Source organism: Symphalangus syndactylus, chromosome 9 (assembly GCF_028878055.3).
Source record: "Symphalangus syndactylus isolate Jambi chromosome 9, NHGRI_mSymSyn1-v2.1_pri, whole genome shotgun sequence".
Taxonomy (NCBI): domain Eukaryota; kingdom Metazoa; phylum Chordata; class Mammalia; order Primates; family Hylobatidae; genus Symphalangus; species Symphalangus syndactylus.
The window spans coordinates 132100766-132120051 of NC_072431.2; positions in this window are offsets into that span (position 1 = coordinate 132100766).

The following is a 19286-nucleotide window of genomic DNA, read 5'->3' on the forward strand; positions in this document are numbered from 1 at the left end:
GAGAGTCATGCCCTAGAAACCATAAATTCTCATCAGATGGGTTTTATTTAACCATATATATCATGACTTACTTTCCAGTCTGACTCTGGCATAACATTATGTGATAAAGAAGAAAGTCAAAATATTTTATCCCAGCTGGGCACAGTGGTTCATGCCTGTAATCCCAGCACTTTGGGAGGCCGAGGTGGATGGATCACCTGAGGTCAGCAGTTCAAGACCATCCTGGCCAACATGGTGAAACCCCATCTCTACTAAAAATACAAAAATTGGCTGGGCGTGGTGGCATGCGCATGTAATCCCAGCTACTTGGGAGGCTGAGGCAGGAGGATCACTTGAACCCAAGAGGTGGAGGTTGCAGTGAGCCGAACACCACTGCACTCCAGCCTAGGCTACAAGAGCAAGATTCCATGTCAAAAAAAAAAAAAATTTTACCCCAAAATATATTTCTTTGCCATATCTTGAAATGGCCCTGCAAAGCTGTCTTCTGTGGGGCAAAATTTGCATCTGTAAAGAATCTCTGTTAACATAGCTAGATCTTTTTCTTCCAGGCCCTTGCAATCCTAAAGAGATTAAGAGTCTAGCATTTGTCATCTATTGTCTCTTAGGGTAGCCACTATAAAACTTCAGAAGAATCTTTGTCTCCACAATCTTGTATCTTAAGCTGAACACTTCCTTTCTATCATCCCAGATCTTTAGATAAACTCAACCAACTGTCAATCAGAAAATGTTTACATTTACCCACAGCCTGGAAACCTCCACTTTGAGTTTTCCCACCTTTCTGGACTAAACCAGTGTATTTCTTAAATGTATTTGATTAATGTCTCATGCATCCCTAAAATATAAAAACCAAGCTGTGCCCTGACCACCTTGGGCGCATGTTCTCAGGACCTCCTGATGGCTGGGTCATGGACCATGGTTACTCATATTTGGCTCAGAATAAATTTCTTCAAATATTTTACAGAGTTTGACTCTTTTCACCAACATACCTGTGGCAAATCCACACAGGTCTGCAGCAAGGTCCATTCTTTCCTCCTCAGAAGAAAGAACTTGAGAGGCATAAGGCAGAAGAGACGAAGGCAAGTTTCAGAGCAGGAGTAAAAGTTTATTAAAAAGCTTTAGAGCAGGAATGAAAAGGAAATAAAGTATACTGGGAAGAGGCCCAAGTGGGCATCTTGGAGATCAAGTGCCCCATTTAATCTTGGACTTCAGTTTTTATATGCTGGCCTACTTCCAGCATCATGAGTCCCCTTTCCCTTCATTCTTCCCTTAGGGTGGGCTGCCTGTGTGTACGGTGGCCTGCTAGCACTTGGGAGGTGAGTATGCACCGTGTGTTTACTGATGTTGTACACATGCTTATCTGAGGCATTTTTCCCTTTTCCAGTGGAATGCCCCGGGAAGGTCATACACCAGTTAAACTCCACTATTTTGCCTCTTAATTTGCATGCTCAAGGCCACTCACTCATTTCCTGAGATCTTATTGGGAAGCTGCTGATCACCAGCGACAGGTATTTTTATCCAGTGGCAAACTGTCTTTTCCTGACCCTGGCTGCAACCAATTATTATTTTAGAGGGGCAGTGTGACAACTGCCTGACCATCACCTGACGTCAACTGACATTCCTGGTAAGGCTGAGGGAACCCTCTCCTGCCCTGCTGCTGCCTGGCTATCTACCTACTGTAGCAAAGGCAGTATGACCCAAATATTTATTCCTTTTAGGCCTGTGGCACTAGTGATCCTGCCTATTTAGATTGTCACAATTTCACATTACCTTTAACACAAGACATGGGAAAATATTAAGAGACACTCAAAAAACCTCCTGTTTTCCAGACATACTTCTTCCTGCCCTTGTGTAGGAACAATCCAATTTTCCCTTGATAGGATTAATCCTCTTCTACAAAAATGACCCTTTTCTTTGCCTGTTGGTTCATTGGCATGAAGAGCTCATAACGGCCAGTTAATAGTGTCAACTTCCAGTTTAGTGAATCATTGTTGTGTCCTATGATATGTCTTATTTTGTCAGGTAAGAACTGTAAGTTGAAAGTGGTGGGGACAAACTTTGCCAGAGGATTATTAAGGATATAAACCCAAAAGTACCTGAGACAGGTCTCCATCAATTTAGAAAGTTGATTTTGTCAACACTAAGGATGCGTTTGTGACACAGATTCAGGGGGTTCTGACGACATGTGCCCAAGGTGGTCTGGCTGCAGCTTGTTTTTATACATTTTAGGGACACATAATATATCAATCAATACATATAAGATTTACATTGGTTCCATCTGAAAGGGTGGAACAACTTGAAGCAGGGGGCTTCCTGGGCATAGGTAAACTTAAAAATTTTCTGACTGGCAATTGTTTGAGAGAGTTATTATCTATAGAAAGGAATTTCTGGGTTACAATAAGCATTTGTAAAGACCACAGTTTTATCACACAGATGAAGCCTCCATATAGCAGGCTTCAGAGGGAATAGATTGTGAATATTTCTTATTAGACTTCAGTGTGTGTTGATGTTAAACGCTGGTCAACTTTTCTTGAATTCCAAAAGGGAGGGGGGTACAATGAGGCATGTTTGATCCCCTCTTCCATCATGGCCTGAACTAGTTTTTTACGTTAACTCTGGAATGTTCTTGGCCAACAGGACATTCAGATGGTTGAGGGGCCTTAGAATTTATTTTTGGTTTACAGGGGTAACAGAGAGCAACTATTCCCATTTCTACCCCTGGTTCCTGGACCTATAAAGCTTGTCTGTGAGAGAAAAAGGAGCATGTATTGGTCACTGATTCAAAGCATATACTGCATCGTGAAGTGTTTTACTCCAGCCGTGCAAAATAGTTCCGTACATTTGGTACCATAACGTAGTCTTCAGAAAAATATTCTACTATCCTATAAGGTCAAGTTATTCAGGGTGAGCATAATATGACTAGTAAATTCCATGTTAAATAACTTTTATGGACAACACTAACACTGAATGTTTAACTGAAACACTAAATAGGACATTTTGGAAATATATGAATAGTTTTGACAGAACCTTCAAAGACAAATTCATACCCAAAATATGTGTCTTTTCCACTGAGAACAAAGAGCTATTTATTCCATGATAAAAGTAGTACAATTTAATTAACCTTCTCGCATTGCTTGGGAGTGGTGACATATTGATGGTTTAATGTTCTCTGCTGCTGGCAGACTGGACACTCATTAGTGACTGATGCCTAATTGGTCTTTGCCTACAAGAGGTAAGCAAAGTGGAGGTCCATGTTGCTGATCCATGTATAACCTCCATTCCTCCCACCACAGTCACCTTGATAATAAGACAAGTACAGGTATGGCTAGGGAAAGAGGCTAACACCCACAGCCTGAGTTATCTTATCTACCTAATTATTAATATCCACCACAAAGGGAACTAAGGGTGCTCTGTGGTAAACAGTCATAGAGCACACAAATATCTTTACATTTTGTGCCCATTTTGGAGGGGTCTATTCATATACTGCTTCCTGACTCATCATCAAATTTTTGCATTGTGTTCCTTCCAAGTTTCTGACTCCATTCAAACCATTAGCCACTACCCATGTATCGTGCAGATCTATAAATCTGGCCATTTTACCTAGGCAAAATAAACAACAAAGTGTACTACTTTAAAACAGGGGGAGGAACAGATTCTGGAACTTTTGCTTTTCCTTGGAAGAAATATTGATGGGAGACAAATCTGAATAGTCTTGGGGGCTCATCTCCTTCCCCTTTTGAAAACTTAACAGAGAGCTGCCTTAGCTGCACGGAGCCAGCCTGCAAAAGATAAGCCCTTTTGCTGATTTCAGCATTGCTAACAGGCAAATTTGTTCCCTGAGCATTTGGTATGCAGACCTTTGTCTCTTATATGCATCTTGCCTAGCATGTTCTTGGACCCAGAGATCTGTTTTAATTAATTAATTTATTTATTTATTTATTTTTTTAACTGCAAGAAACCAAGCACTTCCTCCTTCTTTTACGCTAGCTTTATAACTGGGTAAGGGAATAGGAGTGCTTTTTTTACACAACCAGCTTTCTAAATGAAGCAAGCCTCTGTAGGACTTTTGGTCATGCTACATATAGGTCATCGATGTCCATTCTGTGATAGAGCAATGAGAATTTGGGAGATTATATAAACCCTTGGTACCATGCTGAGTATCCATGGCCCCTGTGATGGTTGATACTGAGTGTCAAGTTGATTAGATTGAAGGGTGCAAAGTATTGTTCCTGGGTATGTCTGTGAGGGTGTTGCCAAAGGAGATTAACATTTGAGCCAGTGTACTGGGAAAGACAGACCCACCCTCAATCTGGGTGGGCACAGTCTAATCAGCTGCCAGGGTGGCTACAATAAAGCGGGCAGAAGAAAGTGGAATGAAGAGACTTGTTGAGCCTTCATCTATCTCCCAGGCTGGATGCTTCCTGCTCTCCAACATCAGACTCCAAGTTCTTCAGCTTTTGAACTCTTGGAATTGCACCTGTGGTTTGCCAGGGACTCTTGGACCTTTGGCCACAGACTGAAGGCTGCACTGTCAGCTTCCCTACTTTTGAGGTTCTGGGACTCAGACTGGCTTCCTTGTTCCTCAGCTTGCAGACGGCCTATTATAGGACTTCACCATGTGACTGTATGAGTCAATACTTTTTGTTGCTGTTGTTGTTGTTTTGAGATGGAGTTTCACTCTTGTTGCCCAGGCTGGAGTGCAATGGCGCCATCTCAGCTCACTGCAACCTCCGCCTCCCGGGTTCAAGCAATTCTCCTGCCTCAGCCCCCCAAGTAGCTGGGATTACAGGCACCCACCATCATGCCCAGCTAATTTTTGTATTTTTAGTAGAGACAGGGTTTCACCATGCTGGCCAGGCTGGTCTCGAACTCCTGACCTCAAGTGATCAGCCCACCTAAGCCTCCCAAAGTGATGGGATTACAGGCATGAGTCATCGTATCCAGCCCAGTCAATACTAATAAACTCCCTTCATATATACATCCTATTAGTTCTGTCGCTCCAGAGAACCCTGACTAATACAGCCCCTTTCATTGCAAACATCTTGATATGCCCCAGGCCACTGGAAGCCTAAAAGCTTCACCATATCAGCATGCTACTGCATTTTTACGAGAAACATTTCCTAAATTCTGGCACACATATGTCCTGAGGATTGTCTACTTCCTGTTCAGTGCTATGTTACTAACATGATGAATCACCCTAAGTCCTTTCGAATGGGCAAGCAGGGAGGTTCCCAAGGAAAAGGTTATAATAAAGGGGTGAATAGTTAATAAATTCCTGAGAAAAGCAATGTACTTCCAGCTGCCAACTGAAAGCACATTTGTTTTGGTGTCTTTACTAACAGATATAAAAACATTTGCCAAGTCTCTAGCTGCATACCAGGTGCCAGGGGATGTGTTGACTAGATCCAGTAGAGAAACAATATCTGTAATAGGCTACAAATGCCATCCCCCACCACCTGATTGAGTATATAACAAAGATTCACCTGTCGTCTACACAGTAAAAGAGGCAAGCTGTATAGGGATGTGGTAAGAATCAACAACCCTGCTTCTTTCAAGTCCTAGATGATGGCATTTATCTCTTCAGGGATTTTGGAGAGGTCTATTTACGTATCACTTTCTGACTACTTAACACCAAATTTTTGGGAGGGTGAGGAAGTTCTACACGTTTCCATTTGGCCTTTCCTGTCACAAATGGCCTCATTCCATAGACCAGGGAAACAATATGGGGATTCTATCAGTTGTCCAGTTGTCTATTTCAGCTATGCATTTTATAAGTGAGAAAATAACTATTGCTTGACATAGACTACCAGTCTCCCATTTACCACTGACAACGGATTAATGAATGCTTTTAAATCTAGGCAGATCAGAGTCTGAATGTTATATTGTTATCCTTAATGATGTATTCTTCTAGAACCACTTCTAGTGGTACCAATAATTGTTTCAGTGACTGCTCAATTTAAATTGATATACATTAAGCATTTATTATAGGAAATAGAATTTACATGATTGTGGGAGAAGCCAGAGCAGGGAAGGCCTGGGGGAGGAAGCGGAAGATTTGAAGACATCAATAACCAGTCTTTTTTAAGCACTGGCATAGGTGGACAAGTCAGAGCTTTCAAGGAAATCTCAGAAACTAGGCTCATTCAATCACTGAAGTGGGGACCCCCAGTGACAAATTGCTTGCAAAGAGCATAGCAGCTGCTGTATCTATGTAGCTACCATTTCTGTGCATCTATCAGTATTCCTGGGACTACTGCTGGTTAACAAAACCAGAAGTCAGGAGAAAGAACTAGACTTGGAGTGGAAGAAAACAAAAACAAGCTGGAACCTGACAGGCACTTCTTTATCTTTTCATCACCATATCTTGTCCTGAAGTTCTTCAGAGAGAAGTAATTTTGCTTTAGTTCCAACTCCCAAATCTCATACAAGTTCTTCTTTTGAAAAACTTTAACCTAGAGCCATAGTGGGAAGAGGGTACTGGAGAAATGTAGCTACCAACTTAACTAAGTTAACAATAGAACAATCCATCATCAAAACAGTGATACAAAGGTGAGTAAAATATAGAGTGCAGTTGGAGGGGGAGCCAACAGAGGAGGCTAAGAGAACAGTAAGAAAACAGGAAAACCAAGATGGTGTGGTTTCTTAGATACCACATGCAGAAAATGCCTTCAGAAAAAGAGTCATTGGTTCTGCCAAATGCAGACTAAAGTCTAAAGAAAATGAGATTTTGGAGCTGACCATAACATTTAAGAACATGGGCATTACTGTTGACCTTTAGGTGAATGGAGTGAAGCTAGTAATGAAAGCTTGAAGATACTGGTGTAAAGGGAAAAAAACTGGAGACAGGAGAATGAATGATTATTGCAAGGAAATTTTCTATAAAATGTTATGGAGAAATGGAGTGGTAGTAGAGAGGTGCTCTAGATCAAGGAAGATTTTTTTTTGTTTTTTATAAAGATGGGAACTATTAAAGTATCTTTGGATGTTGATTAAGTATAGAGGCAGGAATCAATGATGCAAGAGAAAGACAGCAAGGGACAAGTGAAGAAATAAAGCCTTTTTTCATGTATTCTTTTTTATTAACACATAATAGTTGTACATGTTTATAGGGTACATGCGACATTTTGATACATGCATAAAATGTATAATGATCAAATCAGGTTAATTAGAATCTCTGTCACCACACACATTTGTCATTTATTTGTGTTTGGATCATTTCAAATTGAAGGAGTGAAGTCTTTAAGTAGGCAAAAGAAAATGGAACCCAGTATACATAAAGAGGGGCTTACAAGGCATATGATTCACTTTACCAGTGGGGAAGGTAGGGTAGATGAATACAAATACAGTCACAATAGTGGATTTGTTGTTCAGGGGCATATGAAGTCATTCTTTTCTCATTTATTTTATATTCTCAATGAATTAAAAATTAGGGTTATTAGATGAAAGTGACAAGCAAAAGGAGTTTTGGAAATTTGAGGAAAGGGGAGAAATTATGAAATGAGTGTCTTGGAAAATAAAAAATCAATTCAGAGAAGCAAAGTTGTATACTTGGTAGTGCTAGACCCTCACTTAAGATTTGTGAGCGTACACAGCAACATGATACTGAATGGGGAAAAGGTGAAAGCATTTCCTCTGACAACTGAAACAAGACAAGGATGCCCACTCTCACCACTCCTCTTCAACATAGTACTGGAAGTCCTAGCCAGGGCAATCAAACAGTAGACAGAAATAAAGGGCGTCCAAATCAGTAAAGAGGAAGTCAAACTGTCACTGTTTGCTGATGATACGATCATTTACACCTAGGAAACTCTAAAGACTCCTCCAGAAGGCTCCTAGAACTGAAAAAAGAATTCAGCGGCCAGGCGCAGTGGCACACGCCTGTAATCCCAGCACTTTGGGAGGCCGAGGTGTGTGGATCACCTGAGGTCAGGAGTTTACAACCAGCCTGACTAACATGGTAAAACCCCATCTCTACTAAATACAAAAAAATTAGTCGGGCATGGTGGCGCATGCCCGTAATCCGAGCTACTTGGGAGGCTGAGACAAGAGAATCGCTTGAACCTGGGAGGTGGAGGTTGCAGTGAGCCTAGATTGCGCCATTGCACTCCAGCCTGGGCAACAAGAGTGAAACTCTGTCTCAAAAAAAAAAATTCAGCAAAGTTTCCAGATACAAAATTAATGTACACATATTAGTAGCTCTTCTATACACCAACAGCGACAAAGCTGAGAATCAAATCAAGAACTCGAACTTTTTTACAATAGCTGCAAAATATTAAAGTACTTAAGAATATACCTAACCAAGGAGGTGAATGACCTCTACAAGGAAAACTACAGAACACTGCTGAAAGAAATCATAGATAACGTAAACAAATAGACACACATCCCATGCTCATGGATGAGTAAAATCAATATTGTGAAAATGACCATACTGCCAAAAGCAATCTGCAAATTCAATGCAATTTCCATCAAAATACCACCATCATTCTTCACAGAATTAGAAAAAAAACACTTCTATAATTCATTTTTTAGAATTTAGAAACAAAAAGGAACTCACATAGCCAAAGTAAGACTAAGTAAAGTAAAAAGAACAAATCTGGAGGCATTAATTTACCTGATTTCAAACTACACTATAAGGCCATAGTCACCAAAACAGCATGGTCCTGTTATAAAAATAGGCACATAGACCAATGAAACAGAATAGAGAACCCAGAAATAACCCCTATAGTTACAGCCAACTGAACTTCAACAAAGCAAACAAAAACATAAAGTGAGGAAAGGACATCCTTTTCAACAAATGGTGCTAGGATCATTGACTAGCCACATGTAGGAGAATGAAACTGGATCCTCATCTCTCACCTTGTATAAAAACCGACTGAAGATGGATTAAGGATTTAAATCTAAGACCTGAAACTATAAAAATTCTAGAAGATAACACTGGAAAAACCCTTCTAGACATTGGCTTAGGCAAGGATTTCATGACCAAGAACCCAAAAGCAAATGCAATTAAAACAAAGATAAATTTCTGGGACTTGATTAAACTAAAGAACTTTTGCACGGCAAAGGGAACAATCAGCAGAGTAAACAGACAACCCACAGAGTGGGAGAAAATCTTTACAATCAATACATCTGACAGAGGACTAATATCCAGAATCTACAACAAATTCAAGCAAATCAGTAAGAAAAAACAATCCCATCAAAAAGTGGGCTAAGGATATGAATAGACAATTCTCAAAAGAAGATATACAAATGGCCAACAAACATAAGCAAAAATGCTTAACATCACTAATGATATGGGAAATGCAAATCAAAACCACAATGCGATACCACTTTACTCCTGCAAGAATGGCTATAATCAAAAAATAGATGTCGGCGTAGATGCAGTGAACAGGAAATACTTCTACACTGCTAGTGAGAATGTAAATTAGTACAACCACTATGGAAAACAGTGTGGAGATTCCTTAAAGAACTAAAAGTAGAACTACCATTTGATCAAGCAACCCCACTACTCGGTATTACTCAGAGGAAAAGAAGTCATTATATGAAAAGGATACTTGGACATGCATGTTTATAGCAGCACAATTCACAATTGAAAAAACATGGAACCAACCCACATGCCCATCAATCAACAAGTGGATAAAGAAACTGTGGTGTATATATATACATGATGGAATACCACTCAGCCATAAAAAGGAATGAATGGCACTCACTGTGACCTGGATGGGATTGGAGACTATTATTCTAAGTGAAGTAATTCAGCAATGGAAAACTAAACATCATATGTTCTCATTCATAAGTGGGAGCTAAGCTAGGAGAATGCAAAGGCATAAGAATGACACAATGGACTTTGGGGACTCAGGGAGGAAGGGTGGGAAAGGGGTGAGGGATAAAAGACTACAAATTGGGTGCAGTGTATACTGCTTAGGTGATGTGTGCACCAAAATCTCACAAATCACCACTAAAGAACTTACTCATGTAACCAAAAACTGCCTGTTCCCCAATAACCTATGGAAATTTAAAAAATTGTGGTTGAAAATATAAATGGATATCAACCAATCATTCACATTATTTGTGTGCCCTTCTGCAGCTATATCTACTGCTTGCGTGCAGGAAGAAATAGGTTGTTGTCTTACACTGAGCTAGCTCAATTTTTTCCAAGCAACATAACACTGCTCACATTAAAGTAAGTCTCAATGGAAATTTATGGGGAAGTACAGATGTATCTTATGTGATAAGTGAACCAGGAGTAGAAGCTCAGGACTTACGTAACTATCTCCATCTCTTCAAGACCCTTTGATCCTCATCTCTGATTTTTACATTATATATACTTTATTTTTTTCTCTCTGTGCCAACCAGATTTTTGTTCTTTTTTGTATAATTGGCAGAAAGTGGTTGTCCCTACACGGGATAACCTTCCAGCTCCAAAGCCCAGCAGTACCAATTCCAGATTTCTAAAAAGAAAAACCAGATTAGCTTAGCTTGGGTCAGAATTTTGAAGAGCAAAGGTTAAGGAGAAAAGTTTCACAGAGCAGATAAATTAATTGATCTGAATTCCTCAACAAGAGTAATTTGGTATGATTCTGAACATTTATGATCAATCCAAAATATTTAGCACTGCAGAAATAGAATACTGAAGTAAATTTATATTTCATAAAATTTCATGTAACTAGATAATTGAGTTTTAGAAGGGAGAGGGCTACTAAAATAGTGATTTCTGCCTTCCACTGAATCCCAATGGCCTTCTAATCTTGCAGCCTTTGTAGAGCACTGTATCTTTAGGATTTCCTCCAACACCAAAACCCATCTCAAGGAGCTCTTGGAGAAAATGGTCCACAGAGCATGAGTAATCCCAGTAAGAAATGCCCTAAGGACTTTTGTAGTGTGCTTTATGATCTCAGTACTTACATCTGCTCAAACCTAATTCAGAGGGTTGCTGCAGCCAGCAATCAGTCTCCAATAAGAAAAACAATCCAGAAGATGGGCTGAGGCATCCAGGGCTTACAATGACATTTCTGAATGAACAGTAAATTTAAACTGGGAGAACACGTGCAGTTGATTTAGATTAATAGCAATGCAACAGCATTGCGTGTTTAGGAAGAATTTTCTTAAAAAGGCAAAGAATTTTTGTTTGCTCAATATCATGTTTTTATTGCAAATATTATGAGTACTAATAATACAAGAACTTTCATCCAGTACTGTGAGAGTGGCAGAAGGACTTTTAGCAGGTGTGATACAGATTTATGAAGTAACCATACTGATTCTCGAAGGCATGTAAGAATAAACAAGGGAGATACCTTACGGTCTCCAAAAACGTGAGATGGAGATGGTTATTGGATCCCAATACACTAAAAGAAGTATCTGTTTATACTGCCTTTTATAAATGCAGATGTATCAGTATACCGTTTTTAAATTAAAAAAAAAAAAAGATGATTCCTCAAGATACACTTGAAAACCAGACCATATGTGCTCTGAAAAGACTAATATATCATCTTGGCTATAAACAGATCCCAAACTGTGTCTGCCCAGCATCTTTGCTATTATTGAAGACAACCAGGGTAAACCAGCTCCACAGTCTGCCCCAAGAAATAACTTCCAGTTAGAAAACATTCTCTCGCCAGCACTTTCCCTGCCTTAAGACAAAGCTGGTAAAACTATTAGGTATCAAAGTTCTCAGGAAAAGTGGTCTGAAATACGTAAAGCGCAATTCCAAAGTAATCTTTATATTATTTAGACAGATATGGCCAGCAACCTTATTTGGATTAGAGGCAGAAGGAATTAGAGCTGTAAGGTGGTAGAGATGAGGAGGACCTAACCCAGAACTGGTAATGGTTGTCTCAAAAGGTACATCCCTTGGAAGGCAGCCAAGGCCTTGAGATGGGGGAAAAAAAATGGAGAGGCTTCCAAGAACCCTCCATCACAGTGGTAACTGAGGAATGTGTTGAAACATTAAGTGCATGTCCCAGTCTTCTCCAAGATCAGGAGAAAAGTGAAGCAATAGTATAAACATTTGTTAGGATGACTTAAGTGAGCCGATAGATGATAAATGAATATAGGCAAGCCTTATGATGATCTCAAGTATATATAGAAATAAAACCTCAAAGGATTTTAGCATTATAAAGCTGAATCAGCGACCACAAACCAAAGTATTATTATTCTCGTGTGATGGTCCAACCATGTTCTGGGCCACCTCCACACATGTGAATTTAATTACCATTCATTGTCAAGTTGAGGAAGACCTTTTGTAATACCGGGATAAAGGCAGGGAATTTCAAGGTACCGAAAATTGTCTCAATAGACACTAAACTCTGAACAGGCAGGAAGGCCATTATAGTGATGATAATGATAAAACTCAGGGCTGTAGACACATACTAATGGGCCTCTCCTGATGAAAGAGCCACATTTCATATGAATGAAGGAGATGAACATCTAACTTTGTAACTGGCTTATATTTCAGGGATGGGGGAAGTATTTAAATGATTTCTGGTCATGAGATAATTTGATAGAAAAGAGGGAATGGAGATATCTATTTCCAAGTTTAGATTTTTTTTTTTTTGGCAAGTTCATTTTTCCCAGTCCATAAGGGAAAAATATCCGTCTGTAGCCCCCAGTCACCTCCTGACTTGATGTCCACTCTATCTGACTGCCTCATTCTTTAGGGGGAAAGTTATGCACCCAGTATAATCAATGACTTTACCTTGAGAAAGGCCAGCATGCAGTTGGATGGATTATTTCTTCCCCTCCCCACCCATGTGTTCTGTAAGAATTCCACCACCAGAACTGTGAATCATTTCCTACAAGTCTGAGGAGATATGGTCTGCAGTACTTTAATTCCTCTTCATTGTATTCTGTTTATTTCACAGACTCTTGATGAGAGGTTGGTTAAGCTCATCTCATTCTCCAATTCCAAAGGAAAGAGGTTAGAAAAGGATGACAGGTTACATCATTCACCACTGATTTCTCAAAGTAATACAAAGTGAAGCCAAGTCAGCGGTAATGAGTGTTCCTTTCCAACCAGAAATGATTTCATTCCTGCATTCAGCAAGCATTTGTTCACTGTGATGTGAACACTATTATTTGATACTTCATTGGTTTCCCCTGCCAAGTCGCTTTTTATCACCATTTTTCGATTTGGATGTATTTCCTGTCCTATTTGTTGAAGAATTTCTTTACTAGAAGTAACTGGGTAAAGTCTATACAATAGACCTGTAGCACCTGTAGCCCACTACCCTCTTCCAAGGGACAGCAATAAATTTCCAATTCAATGATTCCTAAGTGACCACAAAGAGGCTCCATCACTGTCCCATAGAGTCCTTACCTTTCTTTGCCTCCACGCAAGCCTGCACACATGCATGACCACATACACACTACGCAGAGCACTTTATGTCCATTTTCTAATTCACCCCTCCCCGTAGCTAGGCACCATTTTTATCCTCTTTATAGAAGAAACAATAAACCAACGTGCCACACCCAGGATCACATGGCTAGCAAGTGGCAGAGCTGGATTTAAGCCATTATTTTTAGCTGCTTTTAACCAGCACATTCTCCTAATTGTCTCTTTAAAATCTTTTCCTCAGCCTCTTATTTTATGGATGAAAGACTTGGGTACGGAAAAGTGAAACCAACTTTTACAAGAGCCCAAGGCTTCTTGAATCCCAGGCTGGATCTTTCTCTCTGATTTAGTATTGCTTTCCTCATGTTTGCTTAACCACTGAGGTTCTTGGAAAAGATGTATGTTATTACCACAGCATTCCAGTGTATGCTGCTGAAGACAGTTGAAGTGTAATTAAGTAGGATGTCTATAATAAGAAAAGCCATCTCTTTTCATGCACTATCCAGCCCACTTGCAATACAGAAAGGGTTTGATCCCAGGGAAAAAAACATATGCAACTCTGTGATTCATGTCAAGGAAGACCTGGCCAGTTTTTCTGGAGAAAGAAAGCATTTCCATTTCTTCCTCCTAAATAGCTTCTGAAATAGAAGTGCTGTTTTTCTTGAGTAAGACAAGGTACATTTTTTGAGGCCAGTGGCCACATCTGAATGATATTGAACAGGACGCTGGAAGTCATTGATGTAGTCAGCCAGCCAAATGGCCCCATAGGTAGCATAGTATTTTCTGAGATGTGCAGAGAGAGACATTGGTCATATTCCTGCAATCAGGAGAGCACTTTCAGAGTTGAGCTTTGCGTGTGTGTATGTATGTGTGTGTGTCTGTCTGTCTGTCTGTCTGTCTTCGTGCAGGAACAGTCCAGGAGAAAAGGGGATATAGAGAGAAAGAGGACAAGAACCATCTGAGGCAAAGAAGTCATCTCTGCCATGTGTTTGCCTTCAGGGAATTCAGAGTTTTTGTTTCTCTCAGAATTTTTGTCTAGAATTTTATTTTGGTGTATAAAATTCTATAAATAAATGGATGGAGTGGGGTATGTGAGGGCAGCAGACAAGAATTGTCTTTGAGAGATAGAAATGTTTATATTACAGAAGCAATGACCTATTTCACACATTTTGCTGATTTTTGTTTAAAAAGTGTATTTGTAATAAACATATTACTTCCACAGTTCATGCCAACTATTTTCCTGTACTAAACCACATTTTTTTCTGTGCTAACACCACACACACACACACACACACACACAGACATTTAAAACCCTTTATGAGATAACCAATCCTATCATGTCACCCCCGTAACACATGCCCCAAGCATCCTATATTCCAGCAAGACAAAACTTCTCGCTGTTCCCTGAATGCCAAGGTTTTGGCGTTTCCTCTGCTCATGCCATTTTGGTCACTTTGGATGCCCTTTCCCTTTGTCAGGCTAGAAAATCCTACATGTATTTCAAAGCCCAACTTAAGTACCACTTCTCTATGAATGCTTCCCCCGACCCCCATCTCCCTTGTGCTTTACCTCATTCCATCTCTCCTCACAGATACAAGCATACAGCCCTCACGGATAAACTATGGCTGGCTGTACATGTCTGCCTCTCCATGCTACTGCAGCTCCATCCCTATTCTGCGTATTTAAAATTCCTACAGAGCAAAGGCTGTGTATACATTCTTGTAACCTACTTCATTCACCCCCACTTATTTCTTGATACCTAATGAATAGCAAGTCTTTCAAGCAGACTTGTTGAATGATTGATTGGACTGATTGATTTGTATTAATAAATTTAGATGTTTACTCCCTAGCTATAACAATGAAAATATGTTGAACTAATCCAATCCCCTGCCTAAAAGCAGTTATGGCTATGCTTCCTTTCACTTTCTCTCTTCTATGATAATGAGTGAAATCAAATGAAACACAACCATTTAAAACCTCCATCCTCAAGTTCAGCATCTATGCTGGTTGTTTTTTATTTGCCCCTATAAATCCATCTCTGCCCTTTGCTACCCTGCTCTGTGCTCTAGAAGACTAAACATTAGGAATTGCATCATCCAGGCTGTTTTGCCCTACAGCTTTTGGCTAATGGGTTCAGCTAATGGGAGACACTGCCAGGACCACAAAGGGAAGGGGAAAAAAGAAAGGTCAGAGCATTTATTTCCCTCCCTAACTGCTGGAATATAGCTGGGCAGTGGCTGCATTTCCTTATGTAGGCCCACAGCTCCTATAGGTAGCCTCTCTTACTTGTCGTTTTAGTTTTCTGTTGCTACTGGAGCAAATTACCACAAACTTGGTGACTTAAAACAATATAAATATATTATCTTACAGTTCTGTAGGTCAGATGTCTGACAGAAGTCTTGATGGACTGAAATCAAACGGTTGGCAAGGCTGCACTCTGAACTGGAGGCTCTTGAGAATTCTGCTTTACCATTCCCAGCTTGTTGGGTCTGCCCACATTCCTTGGCTTATGGCCCCTTTCTTCCATCTTCAATGCCAACAACGTTGCCTCTCTCTGGTCTTTCTTTCTTCATTACATCTCTGGCCATAGCAGGGAAACGTTCTTTTCCTTTAATGACTTAAGTGATTAAATTAGGCCCATCTGCATAATTCAGGATAATGTCCTTATCTGAAAGTCCTCAACCTTAATCACATGTGCAAAGTCTCTTTTGCCATGTAAGGCAGCATATTCACAGACCCTGGGGATTAGGGCACAGACATCTTCGCGGAGCCATTCTTCTGTCTATCACACTTGGGTTTCGCTTACTGTTCCCTTTATTTGCCTAGATGTGTCAATGGCTTCTTGATGTTGTTAATCCCTGGGGCCTCGTTATTCTGTGTTGGTTCCCTTACTATACCCTCGGCTTTACACACAGTTTCTTCATTAAATTCTCTTCAGTCAGCCCTCTGAGCATGCTGTACGATTCCTGCGAGGACCCAGACTGATCCCACAATGCTCAATCACCCACCACAGATAAAACTGTATAGCTGGAGTCCTACTGGAATCCCAGCAGACAGTATTAGGTTTTCTGCTAGAAGGTCACTGATGATCCCCTTAAAGAAACCAGCTGTCTGGATGAACTGGGACCAGTTTCACTCACCGCTTACTTTCCTTGTCATAACTGTGTAGGTGAAGAGTTGAAATGGGTTTTTGTACCTGGGAAATATGAAGAGGTGGCTCACTCAGCAAAGCTAATAGCTGGGCAGCTTCATTACTTTGGGAACTATTTAAAGACCAACTAGCTCCTCCTGCACAACCAGAAGAAAAAAACATTCAAATTTCTGCTGAAAAATCAATAAAGTCAGGGCCCTGAAATGTCTGAGAGCAAAGCAAGTAAGTTTCACTCCAAGGCATTCTTCATCCCCAAAGACTCTCTCCTCGGCTTTCCATCTCAGCACAATTAACTTCAAGGATTAAGAGCATCTACTTTGGCAGGAAATAAACCTGGATTTGAATCCCAGCTCCGTGGCTTGGATAAATTATTTCACATCTCCAAGCCTCAGTCTTCTTATCTGTAAAATGGAGATAGTGCCTACAGGATTGCTGAAAGATTGAATAGGCTATATACATATTCACATTGTGTCTAATAAGTATACATTACATACATAACAATATATTATTACAATTACCTAGTAGTATTAAATCCTGCCAATTCTTTAAGGCCAAGTTCAAATCCTCACCTCCAAGAACTCTTCCTAGATCCCTCCAAACTTCAGAGATCTTCCTTTCGTTTAAATTCTTACAAGCCTTGTAGATAATGCAGTAGACAATTTGGCAGCTATTTACAGTAACGAACATAGTCTCCCCTTCAGAGTGAGAACTGTGTCTTCGTTGGCATCTCCTTCCGTGCCTAACCTAATGGTGGGCATAGAATAGACGCTCAGGAAGTATTTATCAATTCATGGCCTTCCAGATGGATTGCCATCATGAAGGGTATATTTTCTCAACCTTTCTTCCAGCTTTTCCTGGCTCTATTTGCCATTCTAAAGTCAGAGGAGAAAGTAATACAGTGTCCATCCGTACAAGAAAACATAGACTCTTCCTCCTCTTTTAAAGTTAGAGAGGTGTCTCACAGTTTTCCAAACCATGGAGGGTGTTCCTAATTTTACATGTTCTGCTCTAATAGACCATTTGTCACGACATGTGCTATAATTCTGACTTCAGGAAAAATGACATCTTCTATACTCCTTATATTAATCAAGATAGTCTAGATTACGCTAAAGGAACCAATTATCCCAAATGTCAATCACTTAAAAGCTGAGACAACATAACAAAAGTTTATTTCTCTTTAGTGAAGCAATCTGCTGAAGGTTCAGGGAAACCATCTCCACACAGCCTCTCATCAATCCAGGCTGATGCAAGATTCTCCATCCTCAAGCTGCACTGTCCAGAACATGCCATCTCTTCAGTTGTAAACAGTACAAGAAGACAATGCTGGAGAGTCTTGCAGTAACAATTAAGTCCTAGGTCCAAATGTGACACACATCACTTCTGCTTAAAAACCCCATGGTCAGAACAAGAGTCACTTGTCCCTGCTTAATGGCAAAGGGCATGGAAAATTGGTATCATTGCACTGGACTGGAAAGAGAGGAGAACCAGATTGAGGGGAGCACTGGAAGTCTTCACTACACTTCTTAAAACACTTGTTCAACTCTAGCTTGTACGACAATCTTCTCTCCTCCTGGACTGCAAACTCTTTGAGGGCAGAGATCCTAACTGATTCATCTCTAGTTCCACTCCCCGCTCCCTCAACGCCTCACTAGCAAAATCTCTAGCACACTATCCAAGTGTATTTATCAAGTACATTTTTTAAATTTACCAAATAGTTATTGAATGCTTCCCACATGCCTGGCACTGTTCTAGGTGATGAAGATAAGGCCCTGAACAAAATGTACACCCATCTCCAAGCTCATAAAACTTAGATTTTAGTGTGAAAGGAAAACAAACCAAAAAAGTAGACAAAATGTATGATTAGGTGGCTGTTGATAAGTGCTACGGAGAAAAATAAAGCAAGGAAAGGGGTTACTAAATATGTATGTGGCAGGGGTTTTGGCAGATAATGACTGTGTGGAGCCGAACAGGGAGAAGAGTAGACCAAGAAGACCTGTGCTTTCTTGTGGTGACATAAACAAGGAGAAAGGGTATAATAAGATGAGTTTTGATGGTCTCAAGAAGGATGGCAGTGGTGAGGCTGTGAGTATTAGGTGTGAAAAGAGGAAGAGATCCGAGTCTTGCCAACTCATGAAGAGTTTGGGAGTTCGCTTTCCACTCCTGCAAATACTAATAAGGAGGCCAGGAAACACTTGGCTTTTCTGATTGTCTTTTTGGCTTACAGACAGAGGTATGGAGTCCAACAAGAGGGCATTTTAACAGGAGCTCGTGGGTGAATTTAATTGATTTTTTTCTGTCATACATTTTCAGGCACTTCCTATATATCTGTTTCTTTTTTTCACTTAAATTAAAAATTCTAATAACATCTGTAGAGTTCATTAAAATGTCTCTTCTTAAGGCTATTAGCTGCTTCTTCGTGTTCTCTCTTCACCCTAGTGTGAAATTTCTGCCTTATGATTTGTTGGAGAAAAGACTTTTAAAAATCCATGAATTAAAGACCTCTTTGAAGAATGCTCCTACTGTGTTGGTGTTTCTTTCATTATTCTTTCAGGCTTTAAAACTCTTTATCCCACCCAGATAATCATATGGACTATGGTACTTATGAATGCCACATTGATATGTGTCTTTTGTTAATTCAACTATCTATGGCATGTGAGTAATCTTTGTTAAGCTCCTAATAACTATAAACATTTCATTAAAATGACGGATCTTCAGAACTTCCAATCTTTTTTATTAACATCTATACTGCTTAAATCTTCCTCACAACGACAGGGATAGAGTAGGAAGGCAGGTGGCTTAAGTCCTGTCTGA